This window comes from Ambystoma mexicanum, chromosome 7p (genome assembly GCF_040938575.1).
Source record: "Ambystoma mexicanum isolate Mex_15411 chromosome 7p, UKY_AmexF1_1, whole genome shotgun sequence".
In the NCBI taxonomy this organism is placed as follows: domain Eukaryota; kingdom Metazoa; phylum Chordata; class Amphibia; order Caudata; family Ambystomatidae; genus Ambystoma; species Ambystoma mexicanum.
This window is the reverse complement of record NC_090939.1, coordinates 263,717,768-263,738,280: the sequence shown is the minus strand read 5'-3', so window position 1 is coordinate 263,738,280 and position 20,513 is coordinate 263,717,768.

Sequence of the window (20,513 nt, the reverse complement as noted above, 5' to 3'; positions counted from 1 at the left end):
TCGCTCCCTTGACCGTTCTGGCGGGCAGCTGTTATACGCTCCCCCAGTAGTGTGCAGGATCATAGTGGCAGCATGTGTCCTGCACAACGTTGCAACACGCCGGGGCCTGGCCGTGGACATGGTGGTGGCCCCACATCCCCAACCACATGCACAGCCGCTGCGCATGGGAGGGGAAAGGGCACGGGGGGAGGCAGCCCGTACACAGCTAGTGGCTAATTACTTCACATAGAAATCACACCCCTGTGGAGTGCACACTGCCCTGGCACATTCCATCTGACAATCAATGATGACTCAACCTGACACTGATCCTGAATGTCTGGAGAATGAACCGGGAATTCCATGTCAGCCTGAGATTGTTCACCTGGAAGTGTCACAATGTGTGCATCCCTACCCACACAGGCACCACCAATGCAGTTTTGTGAAGTTACACATTGAAGCAGCTAAAATGAATACCCACTTGCAAAATGCAACAAGAGGACAGTGCCATGTCAGCCAACCCAACCCCAGCACTGCCACACGACACACCGTGCCATGTCATGCTAATTGCAGGTAAACAAAGTAATCCCCACAACATGACATCACTCTCACTATGTACAGTGGCACTATTAGAAACCTGCAACACCTGAAATGCTCACAGCAATGCCGGACCAACAACATACTTGAGCACGTAGTACCATTAACATGACATCACAAATGTTACATATTAGTAGTCTCACCACCTGGAAATGCCTGCACTCCCACCACTACCAACTGTGCAGTGTTGGCGCCATGTAGAGTTGTAGGTGCACTGCTGCCAACATGGTCCCCATCTCCAGACTAGAGGTCCTTGTGTGGACTTGAGGAAGGGACCTGCAAATTGGGAGGTAGACACAGAAGAAGAGTTACACATCAATGCAACATGCAGTGTACAACACAACAGCAATATGCACTATGAATGTATACACAGTATTGACTACAGACTGGCCACACAGCTCATGGGAGTCCAACGTCACTGTGTAATTCACTGTCACTTGGGCACACCCTTTGCAAGCCCATGGAAACGGGAAGCAGAAGGGGTGTGTGTGACTCAAACCCAAGCATCTGAACCAAATACATTACAAGCCTGCATGTGCCCAGCCACAATGCAGCGTATGCCCACAGGAACCACGGAAGCCAACAGATCGAAGCCAACAGATCGAAGCCAACACATCGAAGCCAACAGATCGAAGCCAACAGATCGAAGCCAACACATCGAAGCCAACACATCGAAGCCAACAGATCGTCCCAAAAAAATTGGGAATAAAAGAAATCAAAATAAAAATAAGAAACAATCAAAAATGGCCATTGTTGGGCCCGGGGGGGGTTGGGGAGGCCACCCAGGAGGTCCGAGGACAGGATGCACACCAGAACCCACCTGCGTGGATCCTGGGAAGATAAAACACCTCCATGGGCTCATGGCCCACACGGCTACCCTATTGTGGGAGTATCACTGCTGTCGCTATTATCACCCTGTGCAGCTGCATCCGGAGGTGGTTGCACTATGGGAGGCAGCCCACGCAAGGCCCTAGTCTGCTCCTCCATGGCTGCAAGCATGCGGGTGTGGTAGGTCTGGTTCTGGGGGATGAGTGTGCGGAGGTCCCCATGCAACAACTCACGGGATGCCCGGACCTCCGCCCTCGTTGCCTGCATCTCAGCTGAGAGCGTACGGGTGAGACGCTCCAGCTGCTGTTCTGTCCTTTGGTGTGTTGAAGCCTCAAGCTCAACAAGAGTCGTCCTGAGGTGTAGGAGCTCCTGCCTCAGGGCTTCCCTGTGGCCCTGGGACTCAATGGAGATGGCCTCCTGCAGAGTCCCCAGTGCCGCCCGCCTGTCCCTGTTGGACCCCAACATGTCCTCCCTGTGTGACTGGCAGATGGAGTCGGTTGCCTGCTCTAGTCGCTCCATCAGCCTTTCTGGGGGGACAATGGAAGTGGCCACCCTATCCATGGCCAGAGCCATCATCTCGGATGATGCAGCCTGTTGGGTAGCCATACCGTAAATGGATTGCTCCCATGCGGTATTGCCGGGTGGCGTACGGCCACCACGTCGGCGGGCACCAAACCTGTCTGGGGCAAGGCGAACTGCGCCTTGCTGTGCCGGCACTGCCTGAGGCTGCAGGACTGCATTCCCCCTCTGATCTGCTGGCCCAGGAACAGGATCAGATGTCGCGGAGTGTGACCCTGCATCCGTAACCACCGAAGGCGTAGCTGCCAACACTGACATCCCCATGGAGGGTACTGACCCTGGTGCAGGTGGGTGAGACAGAACAGAATCCCTCCCTGGAACACTCACCTGCGACGGCACGTAGGTCTCATCCGAATCAACACCTGAGTACAGCTCGGGGGAGGTGCAGCCAGAGACACCCCTTGAGAGCACGACCTGCAGCACTTGTGGGTTCTCCCCCACCACCACACCACGTCCCTCACTGGTGGTTGGTCGGCCCTGGGACACCTCCTGGGTCTGCACCATCTCCACAACCCCAGCAGTATCAGGTGCGTCTTCCCCTGCAAAGACATGAAAACAAAGAAATGGAAACAGGCATTAGCACCATGGCACACATTGAGGGCTGAGAAGCAAGAGAACCAGTACTTGATTGACACATGTCCCACATGACTAAAACCCTCCCATGCATGCACCCTCACTGCGTATGAAGTGCAGGCAAATGGCACACACTGAGGACACCAAGATGGAAGATGAACAAATGTTCTGCATGCTGCCTGGCAGTGGCATCACACATTGGCCTGTGATTGGCAGGTGAAACACACATGCCATCACACAGATGGCATGTACCATTGCTATTGAGTGAAGATGGAGAGGAGGGCAGCACCTATTCATTCAGTCCAGTTCCCGCATGTAATAGCTTTTCTAATTCTAACAGGTCAGATTTTTCACCTGGAGCTGCCAGTCTGAAATGGTCAAATTGCACAGGGACATGTGTGTACAAATGATATCCAGGTAACAAAGTCACTCCACTTTACCATACCCATGTCAGACATGTGACTAGTGGACAGCGACATGCCTAGTGAAAGTGGTGGAATGCAAACAAACTGACTGAATGAACAGTGAAAAATAAGCAAATATGTTGTGTCAAGGTGACACTTCAAGGGCAACTGGCGTGCAGTTGTGCTAGATGTCTACTGTTGGCAGAAGGGATACTGCTATGGCCAAATGCAGCTGCGCAGGAAGGATTGCATGAAGCACATGGCTGACCCATACGACTCAGGCGCACACACTCTCACCTGGCACCCAAACAGAAGCCCTCACACACACACCATGCACATGGATGACACACACATGCATGTGCACTCACCGGACAATGCCTCGTAATCAGCCAGATCTCCCACGCCTTGGATCTGTTCCTCCGTGACGTAGGTCCCAGCGACTGACTCATGTGGAGTGAGTTCCATGTCTACTACTGGAGACCCACCTCCAGTCACTAGAGTTGCGGCATGACTTGAGGCCAGCTTACTCTTTGCCCTGCGCTTTAGGTCATTCCAGCGCTTATAGCAATCATTGGCTGTGCGCCTCACGATTCCAAGGGCACTTACGATGTCCGCAACGGTCTGCCAGTGTGCCTGGCGTTGTGCAGGTGTGGTCTTGGATCCTGCAACAATGACCATCTCGTTGTCATGTCCGGACACATACTCGACAAGTGCATTCAGTTCGTCATCCGTGAAGCTGGGCTTCCTGGACGGGCCGTACTGTGTAGCCGTGTCTGGGGCATCAGCCTGTGCGGGACGAGCACTCTTCCTCTTCCGCTTGGAAGGTGGTGGTGATCCTGAGTGTCCTGCGCCGCTCTGGACACTAGGGGCAGGAGCCCTGGTGGACTCTGTATCAGGAGTGTGGGATTGCACACTCAGCATGGGAGTTGGTGCAGGCATTGGCTCTAGTGTGATGGTGTCAGGGGGAATGTCAGCAGCATGGACTAGGACCGACACTGTCCTGGCTGGGTGTGTGAGGGCTGGGGTGGATGGAGCCGCAGCTGCCCCTGCAGCCTCTCCGCCCTGCCTCCTTGGTGCAGCAGATGACCTTGCTGCCCCAGATCCACGTGGCATGATGGCATCAATGTGCACCAGCGCACGTGTCGTAGCCCTGCTGACCTGGAAGTCAGCCAGGTCTGGTGCCACAATGGGCTGGTCCAACAAGGGCTGAGCATGGATGGTGTCAGCCACTTCAGCCTCAACGGGAGGGGGGGAGGGGGGGAGGGGGGGATGATGGGTGCCCTTGACTGGTCCTCCACACATGGGGGGACAGGCTCACCCTGCAAGTTACGACCACGTCCCCTACCGGATCCACCACGGCCACCACTTGTGGCTCTTCCACCTTTGCCACCCTTACGGAATCCTCGCCTCCCAGCCATGGCACTGATATTAATGTGCGTATGGGAGTGGCTGTAGACAATTGTCCTGGGCAATTGGGGGTCAAAGGGGTTGGGTACCAGATGGTAATTGTACCCTAGTGCTCTAGCACGGCTGATTGTAACCCCTGGGGAAAGATGACGGGTCACGCAATGCACAGGAGGTCCAAAAAAGGGAGATGACGTGCACGCAACCCCTCCTAGACCACGTGTGCAGAAAGAAAAACCTGCACTACGCTGTGGCACCCAGTAACACAAGAATGAACGTATGCGTGTCACACGCAGCCTAGAATGACCTCTGAAGGGGTAGGCTACACACGGGGCAAGCACAGAGGTTGGATACGTGCGTGACTCACCGTCTGCCAGGTAAAAGAGCGTGAAAAATGAGCGCGTTTGGCTGGCTAAACCCCCGCCAAAAGAAGATGTGTACGCTGTCTGAGAAGACAGGACAACAGTAGAAGGGGACACTGTTTGAGGGAACAGGCCCAGGTAAACCAGTAAAAGAGAAAAAAGAGAAAAAGCTGTCAGAGGTAACAGGGAATACGAACTGGAAACGCCGTGAAGTAAATCGCGTGTGAAACGACAAGAAGTACAGAATTCACCCACTCGCTCTCCACGAAAAGCACGTACAAGGAAATGGTGTTCTACATGTACCTTATATACAGGCCCACACGTACAGCGTCACTTACGCGGCGTGTACGTTCACCAATCACACGCTTTGTCACTCCTGCGTGTAGATCCATTTTCACCAATCACACGCTTTGTCACTTCTGCGTGTAGATCCATTTTCACCAATCACACGCTTTGTCACTTCTGCGTGTAGATCCATTTTCACCAATCACACGCTTTGTCACTTCTGCGTGTAGATCCATTTTCACCAATCACACGCTTTGACACTGGGACGTGTCACGCAACAATTTCCTGCACGTGCAGGTGACTATAGGCGCGCATATGCTGTTGACGGGTTTACGCGCTAAGGGCCTTTGCTGACGTGTGGGATTTCACTCCCTATCAGGCTGTCCACGCGTTCACACACGAGAGACCACGCTCCTGGCCAGGAGGCCAAATTACTGCCCCCCAGAGCCCTGAGCACGCTCCCACCTGCCATCTGCTGCTGCCTGACTGCCTGCTGGCCACGTGCCCCACAGTGCTGGTGGGTGGAGGTGTTGGGAGACATGGGTGGGGGCCTGGTGGAGGGTGCCCCTGCACTGGTGGGGGTGGTGGGAGACATGGGTGGGGGCTTGGTGGAGAGTGCCCCTGGTGGCGGGGGGGTGGGGGTGGTGGGAGACATGGGTGGGGGCCTGGTGGAGGGTTCCCATGCACTGCTGGGGGGTGGGGGTGCAGGGGGACATGAGTGGGGGCCTGGTGGAGGCTGCCCCTGGTGGCGGGAGGGTGGGGGTGGTGGGAGACATGAGTGGGGGCCTGGTGGAGGCTGCCCCTGCACTGCTGGGGGGTGGGGGTGCAGGGGGACATGAGCAGGTGTGCAGGGTAGTCCCCTGTTTTGTAGGCTGCCTGCAGGGGCCGTGGAGGGTGTACAGGGAACACCTGTGAGGACCCACCCAGCCTAATCGCGTGTGACTTCCCACGCACCCCTGTAATACACGTACCTGGCCAAATCGCATCCCTGTAATACACGTACCCAGCCGAATCGCGTGTTAAACTTCCCGCATACCCCTGTAATACACGTACCCTGGCCAATCGCGTGTTAAACTTCCCGCGTACCCCTGTAATACACGTACCCTGGCTAATCGCGTGTTAAACTTCCCGCGTACCCCTGTAATACACGTACCCTGGCTAATCGCGTGTTAAACTTCCCGTGTACCCCTGTAATACACGTACCCTGGCCAATCGCGTGTTAAACTTCCCGCATACCCCTGTAATACACGTACCCTGGCCAATCGCGTGTTAAACTTCCCGCGTACCCCTGTAATACACGTACCCTGGCTAATCGCGTGTTAAACTTCCCGCATACCCCTGTAATACACGTACCCTGGCTAATCGCGTGTTAAACTTCCCGCATACCCCTGTAATACACGTACCCTGGCCAATCGCGTGTTAAACTTCCCGCGTACCCCTGTAATACACGTACCCTGGCTAATCGCGTGTTAAACTTCCCGCGTACCCCTGTAATACACGTACCCTGGCCAATCGCGTGTTAAACTTCCCGCGTACCCCTGTAATACACGTACCCTGGCTAATCGCGTGTATAACTTCACGCGTACCCCTGATATGCACGTTACCCGCTTTGCGTTCCTTGTTTGGCAGCCCTGTAAACTGGTCCAGGGTTAGCGCAGCCCTTTGCGATGATTTAGCGATTTTGATGGCTTTTCCTTGCGCGAGGGCGTTCTTGGGGGCGTTACTGGCGCTGCTGCAGGGTCGCTGCGATACTCTGCGCCACGGCTGGTTTGGGAGCCTAAAATCCATGAATACGCTGTGCGCGGAAATCGGTTTTAGCGCACGTGCCTGGCGCAGTCAATCGCACGCGGACACTCTGCGCCAGCCGCTTGCGACACTTTTCTGCGAAATTCTATGAATTACCCTGTAAATGTGTACAGGTGAATAATGCAAGGACACATTTCTCCTGGAATACCAACTCACTAAATTTGCTCAATGATAATATCACTAAATTTCAAACAACAAAAACTGATGCTGACATATCTAGTGATAAATATATTAATGCCCTGCAGCTATTTAAAATCCACTCACGTGTAAATGCAGGGCATATATTTAAAAAGAGACCTACATTTGATTATGCGTTGCAGCATCAGAAAAGAGAGATGAGATTTCTGAAGAGACGAGCCCTGCTAAAGCCCCCTCTAGAGAGGTATGCATTATTGAGATCTATTAAATGGAAGTATAACAATTGGAGATGACTAAGAAAAGCTCACCTCTATCAGATAGATGGCAAATTAATGTTGAAGGTACTGCAGGAGAAAAAGTTAGCACAAATATAGGGATACTTAAATACAGCAAACCACAATACTCAACTCCCTATACAAATCAATGGAGTAACTCAAGAGCAGTGGATCCATTATAATACTGACTTTTATGCTCAAACAAAGACTAATGCTAAGACAAATAATGTAAATCTCATTACAACGTATCAGATGAATGTCAATGAAAAGGACATTTTAAATTACATAATGAAATCAAGTAACTCGAGAGCTCCTGGCCCTGATGGCTTAAACAGCATCCCCAAGACTGGGCCTTGATACTTGGTAATATATTTCAATATGTCCTTACCTCTGGAATCATTCCTGACTCATGGCATCACTCTATAATTGTCCTTATATTCAAAAAGGGCGATCGGTCATGTTCTGCCAACTACCGACCGATCGCCCTACATGACGCCCCAGGGAAGCTTTTTTCTAGATTCATCCATAGAGATTTCAATCGGTGGGCAATAACAAACTCTCATCGAAACCCATTCCAAACAGGATGTGTGTCCGGGTTGGGCACGTCAATTAACTTGTTGACTATTAGAGCTATCCAAAGTCAGCATTTCAGGAGTGGCCAACCTCTCTACATGACATTCTTAGACTTTGAGGCCGCTTTTGACTCGGTTTCAAGAGAGATCTTGTTTGAAAAATTGAAACCAACAAATTGTCCCTCAACCATTCTTGGCCTGATCCAGTGCCTTCACACAGGGACGAAAATACAGGTTAGAACCTCTATTGTGGATGACTTGACACCATTCATTGAAACTTTCAGAGGGCTGAGGCAAGGATGCATACTTGCCTCGGCCTTCTTTAATTATTTTATATCTGATATGAGTGATGGATTTCAAGATGTTGAAAGTGATGCCCCGAAGCTCAATGGACAACAGGTACCAGCATTATTTTATGCGGATGACCTGGTGTTTATGTCGAAGACACCACAGGGTCTCCAGCGACTCTTAGATGCTTTGTCATTGTATGTTGACCAGAACTTGTCAATTAATGTGAGTAAAACAAAAATGTTAATATGGAACAATAAAAAGGGAATAAGAAGTTTACAAAAATGGTTGTTACAAAAAACAGCGTTAGACACTATTCAACAGTATACATATTTAGGCATATTACTCAGCAATTACAGAAATGACAGACCATATCTAATGAATCTGGAGACAAAGGTGTCTACAGGGATATCTCAATCATTATTAATTCAGGAAAAATATGGAACATTTTCACTTTCACTTGTCATAATCTTTTATAGACAAAGAATCACTTTGATACTACTATACAGAGCATAGATGAAACTTGGATCCTCTGAAATCTTGTTGCAAAAACTTGAAGGGTGTTATTGGAAACGTATGTTAAATCTTACTAAATGTGTTCCAGTAGTGTGGATTCGGTATAAATTGGGGTTAATTTCCCTGTATTGCAGATACTTGTGGCAAGTAATTTCATTGTTTAGAAAGTGCCTGTTGGCACCAGATTCAAGAATGTTGATAAGTATATTTTTACAATACATGTTCACAACAACTTACACATTTGTTAAGACATGGATGGATCTGGCACTAGCACGGGGAGAAATCTTGATACAACTGTGATTAGAGAACCCAAATAAAGCAAAAACAAAGTTATTCCAACATGATTGGACAAAAACGAGAGAGAGATGTCTGAAATACAACAACTTTAAAAATAATCCATTTCAAGACAAAAAGTATAGCACTGTTGAACCTTATTAAATACAAGCAGCGTCTGTATCACATAGGCTTGATTTTCTTCGCTTAAGGTCTAACTTGTGGCCCACAAGAGATATTTTAAATAAGCGTGGACAGATATTGAATTATGAAAATGTTTGTCAATTTTGTCTACATGAAGGAAACAGAAACCTTGCAGCATTTAATTATTAGATGTGAGATGCTTCAGGATCGACATTCATTGCACTTTAAAGAATTGACATCTGAATATCAAACAATTACTCTTGATCAGCTATGGCAAATTATGGCCACCAGACTACAAGTCGAATTGCTGTTCTCCAATTTCTGTATGCAGTAAAACGAATGGATTAGAGTTATGTAATTGTTTTAAATATTTAAGACGCTGATTATTATATGTCATGTTTAGATAGAAGATGTAGTTTTATGACGATCTCTCGTGCTCACATTTTGAATTTTATGAATTGTAAGTTTTAAGTCATAATAATTTTAGGTACTTAAAATTAATTTTCTGATTTATTATTTTTTTTCTTCTTTTCTTTGCTCATATCATGAATTTTACAAATTGTAAAGCTTTATAAATTGTAAAGTTGATTTATCAGCTAAAACAATAAAACAATAAAAAAAAGTAAAAAATTAATTCAGGGGAATTTTCCACCCACCCCAAACCAGGTATGCACAATTCTTTTTTATTAATTAAGAATGTTTTTGGGTCAAATAAATTGACCTTTCAAATATTCATCCAATTAAAATTCACAATTACATTTACAATCATAAGAGTATTGGCTTACAAAGCAAAATCTTTTAAAAGAAAAAACAAATCCATTTAACATATACATGAAACATTGAACCAAAATCATTGTTTTAAAATTGCTAGTTTAGAAATTCAGGTTTTTTTTAACATGCCAATTTTATCTAAAAACTTTACGACCTCTATAGTTAACAAAGTTTCACGCCCAGAACTCAGCCAATCCCAAAAGACCTCTCTATAGAGCCACTCTGTTGTATTTAAAAAACAACCTAAAAATAACTTACGAGTTTCATGTAAAGCTGTACAATTACAATGCTATTATCACATGCTTCACGCACAATTCTCCGTTATTTGATAAAGTTATTTTTATGTATCGTGGACCCTCACTTTTATAGAATTGATTCCTTGCAGCTTCCCTCCTCTTTCGAGACAAAGAACACACAGAGTTGCACAGAAGGTATATTTATTACCCAAACAGAAATAATTGAAACAGATTGCGTATAAAAAAAATGTTTCTTCATAAAAGGCCAATGATAAGAAATAATCAACACACTAATCACATTCGTTTTCAATGCTATAGTTATGGAAATGGAGAATTCTGTAACACACACTGTACCTTAAGTATCTATGCATTTAATTCACCCTGACCATGCAGGCACCATAGATTGGATGCATGAGAGTCCAGGAGGAATCTTTCATTTATGAAAACAACTAATGAGTTAAAATATCCCTGCCTACCCAATTCTCGCTACTTCCCCTTTATTCAAAATATCACCCCCATTAACCGATAGACATGTCAGAATTTCAGCAGCATTTTAAACTCAATTGCAAGAAACGACTGGACCTTCAGGTATGTGAATGGCTTGTAGAAATGAAAATGTATCTTGAGCAGTATGTTGGCAAAATTCCCTTCAGTGATGTTTCTATTCACTTACTGAGTAAAATGTACCTTCCCCTCTTTCAATGGGCACCTTGAACAACGAAAAGAAACGGACTGCCAAGGATCACTCTCTCTCATTCATCTTTTTTTTAAACATGTTTTTATTGGTTATTTTAGTGCGTAGAAACAAATCATATATATCCCCAACTGCTGGAAGGATCTTGTTGTTGCCCTCAGAGTTTCGTGGTCAGGTTCAAGAGCCAAACAAATCCAGTATTCTAATTTTGTGCGGGCACCATTGTGCCATATAGTCACTTTGCAGGTGTGTGAGTAATGCCCCCACTCAATCTTGAACTTGTCTTGGTCTCTCTGTAGTTTATACGTGGTCCATTCCATCACTTTGAACACCCATACCCTCTGGAGCCATTCATAGATGGACGTGGGAGAATTCTGCTTCCATTTTTACGCTATGGCAAGCCATGCCACGATTAGAAGTCGCATAAAAATCCTCATTTGAGCTTTCATTAAGGTTTTGTCCCCGGGGTCCCACAGCCTGCACAGCCATACTTTCTCGCTTACCCCCCCCAGAGGTTTTGGAAGATCTCTGCCATCTGTGCTTTCACATAGGCCCAGAACCTCTTGATTCCTGGCCATGTCCACCATACATGTCTCCAGTTCCCTTCCTGTCCACACCCCCGCTAGCAGATACTTGGAGTGCTCGGACACATAACATGTAGTCTCTCCGGGGTGTAGTGCCACTGAATTAGAATCTTTATCCACATTTCTCTGGTTTGTATTGCCCTAGTCAGTTTTGGAATAGCCCTCCAGATGTGTTCCCAGTGTGTTTTAGGGATTGGGTGCTGTAGTGTTGTCTCCCATTTCTTCATATAGCTCCATTGAATTTCCTCTCTCTGAGTGGTCAGGAATTTGTATATGTCTGAGACAAACTTTCTCGATCCGGTGTGGGTCGTTAAGTAGGTTTTCGAATGGGGTAAGGTCCCTAGTCGCCGCCATCTGTATCTTCAGGGTCGACAGCCAGTGGCGAAGCTGTTCATATTTGAACCTATCATTAATTGTCAGGCCTAATTGGGTTTTGCACAAGTCAAAGGAGCACATTTTCCGCTCGTGAAACATATCTCCTATTTGGTGCACCCCGCTTCTTCCCATTTCCTGTATGCCCCCTTCTCCATCCCTGCCGGAAAGTCTGGGTTGCTGAACATGGGCTTGAAGGGACCCGGATCCTGTGTTAGTGTCCCTCCCTTGGTAGCCCCATCCCAGATCTCGAGCGTAGTGTTCATCACTTCACTTATTCAAAGGTTTGGATGTCTGGAGTTTCCCCCCACCCTCAAAAGCTCTGATAGAGGGGTGGACGCCACTGCCCTGTCCTGGGAGGCCCATATCTTGAGTGAGTTCCCTGGGATCCATTCTTTTAGTACCCACAGCCGTGCCGCTTCGCAATATTTACGGAAGTGAGGTAGGGCTGCACCCCCCTTCAGCCTTGGCGTCGTGAGGACTGATCCTGCTACCCTGGGGCATTTCCTTCTCCATATGTATGAGGTGACTGCCTTGGATAGGCCCTTAAAAAACATTTGGGGATGTTAATCGGGATTGCTTGGAAGAGATGTAGCAATTTGGGGAGAAGTGTCATTTTTATCAAGGTTATCCGGCCCCACCACGAGATCGACAGGGGGTTCCATCTCTCCAGGTCCCGTTTTATTTTATCGAGGATCTGTGGCAAGTTCTCCATGTATAGCCTATTGACCTGATCTTTGAGGGTAATGCCCAAGTATGTCACTCTTTTTTCCACCACTTTCACTTGTAGGGCGGAGGCCTGTTTTTTTAATGCTTCTCAATTCCCCGCTAGTACTAGCATTTCTGACTTCTGTCGATTGATCTTTAGGCCTATTTCCACAAATGTTTCTATTTCCTGCAGCATGGCTGGGAGCGACCTTTCGGGATCTGACAGTGCCATCAGCATATCATCTGCCTATGCGACTACTTTCTGTTGGATTCCTGCCATTCCTATACCACTCAGGGTTTTAGCATCCCTAATTCGGGTTAGGAGGGCTTGCAGGAAAATCACGTAAAGAAGCGGGGATAGAGGGCACCCCTGTTTACTCCTACGTCCCATCTCCTTTCCTCCATACTTATGGGACATCTCTCCGTTCTGTGGAACGGGACCGGAGCACTTTGTAAAAAGCATCCAATTTTTTTTTTCAAAAATGTGTCCTTCCTCTCTTTCTTGCGTGGGGCCCGGCATGCGGCCGTAACCCTGCCCACCTTGGCTCCACCCCGCGCATCGCCCATCAGTACTTTTCCCCGCTTGTTCATGACTGGACGCACTTGCATCCGCATAACTTTTTCTTCCTTTTTTCGTCTCTGGCTCTTGCTAGCGATCGTGTACTAGTCTGTCTATATCGTTCGAACTAGACTTTCCAGATTGTTCATCGTGTCACCGACACTTTGCGAGGGCAGATCTCCATCCTCTTTGTGTAGAGTGTTTGGGACCGGATTACCGTTGGGACTCTTGTTTTTACTGTGACTCCCTTTCGGTCGGGGCTCTTCAGCGTCAGTTGGAGCGGTGGGAGGAGGTGTTCCGACGAACTCCTCCTTCGCATTTTCAAGCGTTCATCGACGAAAAGAAGACGCCCCATAAGTTCTTTACTTTTCAGAGCACCCCAGCTTGGAGACACCTTTCCGGGTTCCTCCCGGGCCAGGCCGGGCGTTGATCGCTCTGTCACTGGGGTTTGCCCCGGGGTGCCCATTGGGCCTAATAATTATACCAGAGTTTTCTCCGCGGGTCTCCCTACAGGGGCCTGTGGATACCAGAGTACATTCCGAGGCCCCTCCTGTGGGGGCTGCTTGTAGGCCCAGTTCTACTGGGTCGTGTGGTACCGGAGCTTGCTCTGAGGCCCCTCTGTCGGCTTCCCTCAAAAATAAGACCGGGGTTTGCCCCAAGGCCTCGGCGGGGCATGGAATTACCGAACGGATGTTTGAGGCCTGTGCCAGTAAGGCTGTTAGCGGACTTGGGTCCGAGGTCCCTTGCGCAGAGGCTAAAGTTACCAACATTTCTGAGAGGCCTGGCAAGGCCTTATCGGTGAAGGTTGTTTCTCACCGTTCCCGCTCTTGTGGCGACGCCAGATCTGTTGAGGGGGCAAAGAAGGAAAGTTCTTCTTTTCTCCAGCATGGGGTCTGGCATGGATTCACATGCTCATGAATATTCCCTGTCGTCAGGCTGGGAATCCTCGGTAAAGAAAAAATCAGTATCAGTTTCGTTTCTGATTTGTCTTTCTTAGTAGTAACCAATCACTGATCTCTGGGTCATACTGCCCCCAGCCAATGACTGCCCTCTCCCTAAGCCCCGCCTCCTGCAGCCATCCTCAGACTTTTACTGCACGCTCAAGTGTTGGGAGTCCTTTTGTTTAGCTCTCGAGTTTTTTTTACTGCGTTTTCACGCTTTTTCAGGAGAATTTCTCATTTTTTTGGTTTAATCGAGCCTCAAGCTCCACCGTTTCTACTTCCGATAACGGGGACCCGTTTCGGAATTCTTCGTTTTCGTCGAGTTTATACTTCTTGGAGGATTCGGAAGATCTGCGGCCTACCTCAACGGACATGGCCCAGGGCAAGGGGAGCTCGACGCCCAGATCCAAGCTGTTCAGGAACTGCCCTGGATGCGGATTATATAACGTTTTCAAGGAGGACGAGCATTTGCGATGTCTCTACTGCCTCCATGGGGACAAGACGCACGTGGAGAAGGACTGTGCGTTCTGCAAGAACCTTTCGGAACGGACCAAACAAGATCGTCGTTCCCGCCTCGCCACCTGGCTGGAGAAGGGCACAGCAAGTGAGAAGGCGAAGAAGAAGTCTGAGCGGGATTCTAAGTCCTTTGAGGGCGCCCCGGCGACGGGGGCCCAACAGAAGGCCAAGCACCGCGAGTCTGCGGGCTCCGTGAGCGCCGAAAGGTCGGGCTCTTCGGTTGCCAAGCAGGGCGTTACTTCCCCGGCACGTTCGACCACTGGTTCGGGGAAGAGGAAGTCCGAGAACCCAGGTAGGTCGCTGATGCGGACCCGGTCGATCTCGAAGGGGGAGCGAGGCGCTGACCCTCCCCCCAAGGCGAAGGCCCCGGACGCACCTAAGGTGGTGAGGGCTTTGATCCACCTGGCTAAGGCCTCTACCGAAGTGGTCGCTGTGACCCTGGCGGAGCCGGCTGAGACTACGCAAATGGAAAGGGGGGGCCGGCGGCCATTACAGACTCGGAATCAGCCTCTGAGGAGGAACTGGTGGAGACCGAAAAGGGCCTCAACGAAAGGTCCATAGGCCTTAACGAGAGGTTTATAAACCTCAAAGAGAGGTTCGAGAAGGTTCGATCCGAGGTGAAGGTCCCTGCTGACGTGATCGAAGATAGCGACGACGACAACGACGAACAGGGCCCAGTGGAGCGGCCATCCCGTCCGTCGCAGCCATTGCCCGAGCCCCAGAATAGCTCGGCTGCCATTTTGTTGGCAATCCAATCCTTATGTACCGAGATAAGGACGAGATTACCATGCACCCCGACGGAGGAGCCAGAACCAGGCCCGTCGGGAAGCCCTCCGAACAAGCAGAGGAGAGTCCACCCCGCTCCGCCCTTCGTTCCTGCGAGACCGGTGGACCCCTCACGCCATGATAACCAGGGCATCCAAGTTCTTCCAGCTCTGCTCTGAAGAACAGAAAAAGGAGGGGTTTCTGTTCCAACGACGAGAGGCTAAGCGGAAGACGGTTCTCACGGTGCCTTTACTCGACGACATCTGCGATGAGGGGCTTGCTGTCCTCAAGAACCCTGCCACGACACCCGCCAAGAGGGACAGGTACAAGAAGAAGTACCGAGTCCCCGATGCCGCCCCCTTGTGCCTCAGGGCCCAGCCCACGCTGGACTCGGTCGTTTCGGCAGCGGCTAAGAAGAAGGCAGCGGGCGGGGGGGGCTTCAACTTCCACTTCCCCTCCGGACAGCGAGGGCAAGAAGTTGGACTCTATGGGACGACGCGTCATCTCGTCGGCGGCGACGACGATTAAGGCGGCGAATGCCTTAGCGATCGTGGCCCGCTACGAAAGGGAGCTCTGGTTCAAGGTAGCTCCCCTGCTAGATTTCCTGCCTGATGACAAAAGGGCGGAGGCCCTAGAAATTCTGCAGGAGGGCGAGGTGGCGTCGGATCACGCCATAACGGTGGCGACGGACATTGCCGATACCGGATTTCAGTTTGCCTCCGACGACGAGGATGGCTCAAGGCGACAGACTTTCGCCAGGACGTCCAGACCAGAGTGTTGGACATGCCGTTCGATGGCAACAACCTCTTTGGTAAGGCTGTGGATGAGTCTCTACAGGCCATCAAGACTGACTCGGAGACAGCCCAGGCCCTTGGGGTGCTTCAGCAGCGACGGCCCTTTCGGAGCCCCGGAGGCAGACAGGGTGCCTCCAAAGGATCCAGCGGTGGCTCCTCCACTTACCGCCATGCAGCCCGCTCCTCTTCCCAGGAGGCCTACAGAGGTCGCGGCAAGCAAGGGGATTCCCACTGTCGTCGCCAAGGAGGCCAAGGCGGCAAGGCCGCTTCCAAGCAAGACCAAAGTACCCCGGTGGGAGGCCGGCTGATGAAGTTCGTCAGAGTGTGGGAGTCCATCTCCACCGATCGTTGGGTGTTGGACACCCTGGCCAACGGGCACTCGCTGGAATTCCTAAAGAAGTGCCCTTGCATTCCTCCTGTGGCATGGAAGAAGAATCGCGTCCCTCAACTGCTGTTGGAAGTAAAGGCGATGCTCAAGAAAGGTGCCATCAAGCTCGTCCCCAGGAGGCACCGGGGCTCCAGAGTGTACTCAAGGTACTTCCTCGTCAGAAAGAAGACAGGCAGTTGGCGCCCCATCCTGGACCTGCGTCGGTTAAACAAATACATCAAGGCGCAGAAATTCAGGATGGTCACCCTCCGGCACGTGCTGGGACAGCTGGAGGAAGGCGACTTCCTATCGTCGTTGGACCTGGAGGATGCTTACTTCCTCATCCCCATTCTAAAAAGGCACAGGAAGTTCCTCAGGTTCGTGGTTCAGGGACGCCACTACCAATTCAGAGCCCTGCCGTTGGGATTAAAGTCGGCACCCAGCGTTTTCACCAAGTGCCTGACACCAGTGGCGGCGCGGCTGCACCTGCAGGGGATCCACATCTACCACTACCTGGACAACTGGCTAATCCGGGCAAGGTCAAGGGAACTCGCCGTCGATCATACGGCGAGGACCGTCCGGTTGCTCACGGAGCTGGGGTTCGCCATCAACTACCCCAAATCCCACCTGGTTCCATCGCAAGTAGCACTGTTTTTGGGGGCGAAGCTCGATACAGTGGAGCAATTGGCCTCCCCTTCAGAGGAGAGGACCAAGACCATCCTGGGCAAGGTGCGGTGCCTTTTAGCCATGGACATGGCCAGGGTGAGGTCCATCAAGTCCCTTCTCGGGATGTTGTCCTCATGCATCTACCTTGTGCCCCTTTGCAGACTTCGGATGCGTCCGCTACAGGAGTTCCTCGACGCCCGCTGGTTTCAGGCGAGAGGCTGCTTCGAGGACAGGATCCCCTCGACGAGAGTTCCGTCGGGCGATCCTATGGTGGGGCACCCGGGCTCACCTCACGATGGGCACGGACTTTCAAACCCCAGCGTTTCAGGAGACTGTGACTACGGACGCCTCTCTGGAGGGTTGGGGGGCTCACACCGGAGATCTCCACGCAAGAGGCCTTTGGCTCCCGGAGGAGAGGTCTCTTCACATCAACATCTTGGAGCTCTGAGCAGTGTTCTGGGCGCTCAAGTCGTTCCTCCCGTCCCTCAAGGACAGAGTGTTGAGGATCTTCACCGACAACACCACCACGATGTTCTACATACGGAAGCAGGGGGGCACCAGATCCCCAGCCCTATCCAAGGAGGCCCAGGATCTGTGGCACTGGGCCGTTGCCCAGGGGATGTTTCTGGTTCCCTTCCACCTGGCAGGAATAAAAAACACCATCGCCGACTCACTCAGCAGGGAGCTGCGCTCGTGCCACGAGTGGGAACTGCGCCAGGATCAAGTGGATCGACTCTTCCAACGATGGGGCAAACCCCAGATCGACCTGTTCACGACGGCGACAAACTCCAAGTGCCAGAGGTTCGCCAGCAGGTTCCCACAGCCAAGGAGCATGGGCGATCCTTTCTCGTTCCCTTGGGACGGCCTGTTTCTGTACGTGTTCCCCCCATTGCCGTTGCTGCTCCGCCTCATCAACCAGCTCAAGAAGACCAGGTCCAGGATGATCCTCGTCGCACCGGCATGGCACAGGCAGGTCTGGTTCCCGGACCTTCTGGACTTGTCAAAGTCCCCGCCAGTCAGGCTGCCGGCAGTCGCGGATCTTCTCTCCAGAGAAGGAGGCGCCATTCTCCACCACGACCCACAGTCGCTGAACTTGCAGGCCTGGCTCCTGCAGCACTAGAGTTTGGTGGGTACGATACCCCGGTTGATTGCAGAGAGGTTCTTGCAAAGGCCAGGGCGTTCTCAACTCTCAAGTGTTACGGTCATAAATGGAAGAGGTTCTCGGTCTGGTGCCGTGCACAGAAGATTAACCCTCTGCGAATTACGGCCCCTCAAGTGCTGCCGTACCTGCTGTCGCTGGCCAGGGCTGGACTGGCTCACGCCTCCATAAAAATACATCTGGCTGCCATCTCCCGATATACCAGGACGACGGGACGGGCGTCCTTGTGGTCCCATCGCCTGGTGAAGGAATTTATGAAGGGACTATTCCGATCATTCCCTCCGATGAAGGCTCCTGCCCCGGCGTGGTAGCTTAATGTGGTGCTGACCAGGCTCATGGGGGCCCCATTCGAGCCTATGCATTCGGCGCCTATGAAGTTCCTGTCATGGAAGACAGCGTTCCTCGTGGCCATCACCTCTGCACGACGAGTGGGAGAGATTCAGGCCCTATCTTGCAAGCCTCCATACTTGACTTTTCATGACACGAGGGTGGTGCTGAGGACGCACCCCTCCTTCATGCCCAAGTTGCCGTCGGACTTCCACCTCAACGAGCCCTTGGTGTTACCAGTTTTCTTTCCGTCGCCTTCGACGCCGGCTGAGAGGACTCTGCACTCGCTGGATGTAGCTACAGCGCTGAAGTTCTACGTGGACCGAACAAAGAGTTTTCGGAAGACGTCACAACTGTTTGTGAACTTTGGGTCTGTGAATCAAGGGAAGGCTCTCTCAAAGACTTCCATCTCCAGATGGCTCTCCGGCTGCATCATGCATTGTCACCGGTTGGCAAACCGACCGCTGCCCGGCCGTCCGAGAGCCCATTCGACCAGAGCGATCGCTGCTACCACGGCGTTCCTGTCTGGTGTGCCCCTGCTGGACATCTGCAGGGCTGCTACGTGGAGGTCGACGCACACCTTCACAAGATTCTACTGCATCGATCGGGACTCCAGGGAGGAGTCCAGGGTCAGCCAAGCAGTGCTGCGCAACCTGTTCGCTTAAGGTGAGCCTGGTGAGGAGGTAAGAGTTGCTTAATATTGAGTTGTTGTATTGCTTAATGTTGAGCCTGTTGCCACCTCCCGTGGTTGTGCATGTGTATACTGCTATGTATTCTTTTATTCATGAGCATGTGAATCCATGCCAGACCCCATGCTGGAGAAGGAACAAGTTACTTACCTGTAACTGTTGTTCTCCAGCATGGGTCTGGCATGGATTCACATGCGAACCCTCCCACCTACCCTCTGCGGCTCTTCACTTGGTCATACTGCCACTTGGCATGCTACCAAATCTGAGGATGGCTGCCAGAGGCGGGGCTTAGGGAGAGGGCAGTCATTGGCTGGGGGCAGTATGACCCAGAGATCAGTGATTGGTTACTACTAAGAAAGACAGATCAGAAACGAAACTTATACTGATTTTTTCTTTACTGATGATTCCCAGCCTGACGACGGGGAATATTCATGAGCATGTGAATCCATGCCAGACCCATGCTGGAGAACAACAGTTATAGGTAAGTAACTTGTTCCTTACTGGCAGTGCCGAGGTTCTTCCTGGGAAGGCTAATTTGGCGATTGGTATGTCGCAGAAACATTCCAGGCCACATAGTACCAGCTCAGCCGAGGTTCCTTATGTTAAGGCTAAAGTTAAGACCCATGATCCATCGACGGGGACTCCGCCTCACTTCCTCACGTGCCGCAGTTCCCCTCAGGTGATGACAAAATGGCCCCTGTTCCCACCACGAACGCGGAGGCCATTTTGGGTGCTACCACTACAACTACGCCATCGGCCTCAGGTGTAGGGGCTTGGTTCTGTGGGTGAACATATTGTTCCTTGTGCGCATCCTTATCAGCCAGTTTATGATTGGAATGCCCGGATGCACCTTCCGCAGAATGTTTCGTTGCCTACTGGGTCGGCACCCTTGATTTATGTGGATACTTCGGTGGAGGAGCCGGTGTGGCACCCTTCCCCGTTACGTCCCTGGAATTGTTCCCCTCATGAGAGGCCTCCTCTGGTTCCAAAACAGTCCCCAGAGGACGCCTTTTTCAGCAAATTTCAAATGCTCATACGTACCGACCCCATGAGGGAATATTTCAAAGGGCTCTTTAGGGAGATATGTCCGCCCGCGCCTCCAGCTCCACCCGTACCTCCGGTGGTTTCGCCGGCGCCTCCCTTGCCTACGGTGCCTTCCCCGACTCTTCCGCCTTTGCCCCCTTTGTCCCCCGTAGACAAGACAGCGCCCGACACGGTTCAACAGGATCCTGACATGTCGGATGACGCGCAAGGCGATCAGGAAAATGAGGACCTGCCCCGCTCTATCAGAGCTTTTCATGACCGGGGACTGGACATGATGTGCTTCTTGGATGTTCCGGTGCCC